We start from the raw sequence: 4,940 nt of genomic DNA on the forward strand, positions 1-4,940 counted from the left end.
ATACCCTGGTGTCCCTTGCTTTTTCCATGTGCGCCACCAAGCATAATTTGAACACTCGATGGGTAGAGAAGGGGACTTTGGTCATCGGAGTATATGTGGATGACTTGATCATGACCAGCTCCAAACCACAGGACATCGAGAATTTCAAGGAGATGAACATGTTTCGTATGGGTGATCTTGGAGTGTTCCCTTATTACCTTGGAATTGAGGTGGAGCAACGGAAGAATGGCGTAGCACTATGTTAGAGCACCCATGCGCAGAAGCAGCTGCAGCGAACCAGCATGTCCTACTACCAGTCATGTAAAACACTAATGAAGGAGAGGAAGAAGTTGTCTATGTCCAACATTGTAGAGAAGGTGAACATAACACACTATCGTAGCATTGTTGACGCACTGCAGCACCTGACTTGCACCTAGCCTGACATCGGCTTCGTCATGGGGTATGTGAATGGGTTCATGGAGGATCCGCATGAAGATCACTTCACAATGATTGAGCATCTACTATGGTACATTGTCGGGAGTTCTGGCTCTACGACATGGCCTTCCCAAAGGGTGATGGATCATCGCACAAGCTAGAGGGCTACAACGACAATGACATGGCAGGTGACATCAATGGGTGGTGGAGCATTTTTGGCGTGCTCTACCAGCTTGGATCGTCCCCTAACTCCAAGCAATCGCACATGTACATGGTGGTCGCCATTTCAACCTACGAGGCAAAGTACATCACTGCGCCCACAACTGCATGCCAAATAGTATGGTTATGGCTTAGTTGGCTCCTACACAAGATCATTAGAGAAAAGGCTCATGCGCCCACATTGACGATGGGCAAACAATCTCCCATTGCCTTATCAAAGAACTCAGCCCTCCATCACCTAGCAATTCATGGGATGTTGTCTTCAACAAGAAGGTGAGTCGGGCTTGTGAGAATCATGACGCTAAGGAAGAAGATGGCCTCCATGGAGCCTTCACTATCGAGCACCTAGTGGTCCAAGGAACAAAGGAGGCGAGTGGAGAAGATGAGGGATCTGGCTAGCATGGCGGGCCCACCTGTGAGGGCGAAGTGGACTCTGGATGGTCTGATCATTAGCGGTCCTATCATCCTCACCTAACAAGTACTGGTAGGTCCACCTATCAGGGTGAAGCAAGATTTGAGCGGACCCATAATCAACTCGGGGAACTACTAATCAACTTGAGTCTTTAGATCTTCGTCCATCACTCTGGTGAGCACCAGGCTCATCGAATTCCACCACTCTAGTGAGCACCAATAGATCTTCATCCATGGGAGGGTGGACGCCATCTTCAAGCCTTGTGAGCGAGGGGCTGGGCACACCTTCAACTTTAGACACCTAGATCGATGCCATCTGCTTCATTACCCTTCATGAGACATGTCTTTGTAGGTCGATAGCAAACATCAACGGGAGCGGGTGCAATTTCGCTCTCTAGACAATCTCCTAATGGATATGAGCACCAACCGGGAGGTTGCTCGCATACTTCATGAGGCGGAAATGCACTCGGCAAGTGCAGAGGAACCTATGTCATTCATCGATGTTGAACTAGATCAGCAATGGTGTCAGTCCATGATCAATAAGATGGAGACAATCCATGAAAAAACACCTAGGAGCTTGTTCACCCTCCGATTGGGTGCACTCTAGTCGGGTTGAAGTGGATGTACAAGGTGAAGCATGACGAGCATGGCAACATCATCAGGAACAAAGCTCGGCTTGTTGTAAGAGGCTTTGTCCAGAAAGAGGGTGTTGACTTTGAGGATGCTTTCACACCGGTGGCTCTGATGGAGTTAGGGCACCTCCTACAGTCATACTGGCGCTTGCAGTAGTGAAGGACTACAACATCCACCACATTGAAGTTAAGTCTACTTTCCTGAATGAGAAGCTTGCCAAGGTGGACCTTATGAACCAGACACCTATCTTTGTCATTACAGAGAAGGATCACAAGGTGCTTTAGTCATGCAAAGCCCACTACAGGCTTTGGTAGGCACCGCAGACCTAGCTAGAACATCAAGATCGACACTATGCTAGCATCCCTCGGCTTCACCATGTGCGTCGCTAAGGATGATTTGTACACTCGATGGGTAGAGCAGGGGACTCTGGTCATCAGAGTAAATGTGGATGACTTGATCAGCAAGTGCTCCAACCCGCAGCACAATGAGGGTTTCAAGGAGGAGATAAAGAAGATGTTTCACATCAGTGATCTTGGATTGCTCCCTTATTACCTTAGAATCGAGATGGAGCAAGGGAAGGATGGCGCAACTCTATGCTAGAGTGCTAATGTGTGGAAGCTGCTATAGTGAAGCGGCATGGACTACATTTGGTTGTGTAAAACACCAATGAAGGAGAGGAAGAAGTTGTCGAAGTCCAACACCACAAATGAGGTGGACACAACATGCTATCGAAGCATTGTTGGTGCGCTATAGTACCTGACTCACAAGCGGCCTGACATTAGCTTTTCCATGGGGTGAACCAGTTCATGGAGGATCACAACGAAGATCAATTCACAATGATCAAGAATCTACTGCAGTACATTACCAAGACTTGTGGCTACAACATCACCTTTGTTGTGTCTATAGCGACAATGACATGGTAGGCAACATCGATGGGCGGTAGAACACTTCTGACGTGCTCTACCTGCTTGGATCATCCCCAAATTCTTGGAAATCATGGATGTACAAGGTGGTGACCATTTGAACCTACGAGGCAGAGTACATCACTGCGGCCACAGCTACATGCCAAGGAGTATGGCTTAGTCGGCTCCTACACAAGATCATTGGAGAAGAGGCTCATGCACTGACATTAATGGTGGACAAACAATTCTCCATCACCTTAGCAAAGAACAAAGTCATCCATGACTGCAGTATGCACATCGACATCCGATATCATTTTTTTTCTGGTTGTGTTGATGGAGGACCGATTGTCCTAGAGTTCATCGAATTTGGACAGCATCTCATAGACACATTCACCAAGCCTCTCACCTGTCTTCAGTTCATGGAGCTGAGGATCAAAATTGTTATGGTGGAAATCAAGCAAGAGCACCCAAACTAGGGAAAGAATTGTCAGTAATTTGGTAGGTCTTGCTACCTTTCCCTGTACCACCCTATCCTTGTTTTTTGACAAGAAAGGTATGGCTGGTATGATCTTATAGTTGTTGGCAGGTAGTAGGTGATGTAAGCCATCGTAGTAGATATACTTATAGTTGGTAAACCATCACCTCGTACTAAAGTAGACCTTGTATATATAGAATTGTATGGACCCAATTCAGCAGGAGTTCATTTGTATCCACGCTCTGTATCCTTTCTTCAATTCATCCAACTCAAGTTTATGCACGCGTGTGTGTGTGCGAGGCTAAAGGCATTGCACCTGATCGCTGGCCAACACCGTCGGCCATACCCTGCATTAGTACGTTGGATGGATGTGTGATGATGGAAAATGATTGTCACTTCGCAGGCTAGATGAAGACACCAATCGGTAGGCTAGATGACCATATCCTTGCAGGGTGAAGTGCTCTATATTTGGCACACTACCAAATGGGTATAAATTTTAAATGATATGGGTCTAACAAAATGAATGCCAAAGAACTCTCATATTGTTTCATATTTGTGACAAAAGCAATGCTTATACCAATCACCCAAGTTTCAGCCTGAATGTATGTGAGGGTAGAGGGGTAGTGGAGGTGTTGAAATTAGTAAGATAATTATGCACAAGCATTTCACCGAACACCTTATGTTCATATAACAAAATAGCCCCATAGCATCAATTCTTCAAACATGATAAAAACGATCTAAATGGCTAGAGGGGAGGGGTTGAATGGCCTATAAAAAAATCTCTATAAACTCACAAACACTAGAGCAAAGTAGTTAGTATAACGACGAAGCCTAATAGCCACTACTTTGCCTAGCTCTATCTCACCCAATGCAAGCCCCTACACAATTCTAGTAGCAACTTAATTCTACTGCTAGAACACACAACCACTCAAGGCTAGCAACTACACAAAGCTACTCTAGCTAGCTAGACAAAAGAGAGCAACTACAACTAGATGCTCTACCTCTAAAATAATAATTACACTAGAGAGCTACTCTACCAAGCAAGTACCACACACAAGTAATAGATATGAATGTAAAGCACAAGTGAGTAGTATGCAAACCGAGTCGGGCAGGAGGGAGACAATCAATTTATCCTCGAGGTTCGGTTGCTTGACGGCAACCTATGTCCTCGTTGTGGTGAGTCTCTAGGTGAGTGATTCGCACACTAACTAGCCACTCAAGGTAGATCCACAACTTGAGTGCTGCAAAAATCAATTACAAAGAGCAATCTAACTAGCCACGAGCATTACACTAGAGTTATTCATCGCCATCTCCCGCGGGGATGAGCACAAGAGCCCCTTACAATCAACTTGATCATTGGCGGCAAACAATCACCACAAGCTCCTCAATGATCCTTTAATTCACTGAGCCATCTAGGTGGCAGCAACCACCAAGATTGAATCCCAAGGTTCAAACGATAAACTAGTGCCACTAGATGCAAATAACTAAGAAAATGCACTAGATCTCTCCCAAACCAACTTTAGATCAAGCAAAAATCAAGGAGATGAGTGGGAGGTGTTCTTGAGAGCTCGCACAAGTGTTGGAATAGACCAAGAGAGGGCTCCAAGAACCGGCCAACATATATTTATAGAGCTCCCCCAAAAACTAGTCGTTAGAGGCTTGCTAGTGGGTTGTCTGCATAAGCAATGAAAAATCTAGTGCCCACCGGACAAACACCACCAGAGCAAGCGGCACTCGACTCGATGGCTCAGATTTGATCCAGATTTTAAAAGCTATAGCGTATACTCCGGTGCTCACTTAAGTGCCGGCATCAGAGAATTCCGGTGCCCACTTGCTCACTCGGCCAAGTAAAACTAGTTCGAGCTTCCATACTGTTTTCTCTGGTG

Source organism: Miscanthus floridulus, chromosome 10, assembly GCF_019320115.1.
Source record: "Miscanthus floridulus cultivar M001 chromosome 10, ASM1932011v1, whole genome shotgun sequence".
NCBI classification, from domain to species: domain Eukaryota; kingdom Viridiplantae; phylum Streptophyta; class Magnoliopsida; order Poales; family Poaceae; genus Miscanthus; species Miscanthus floridulus.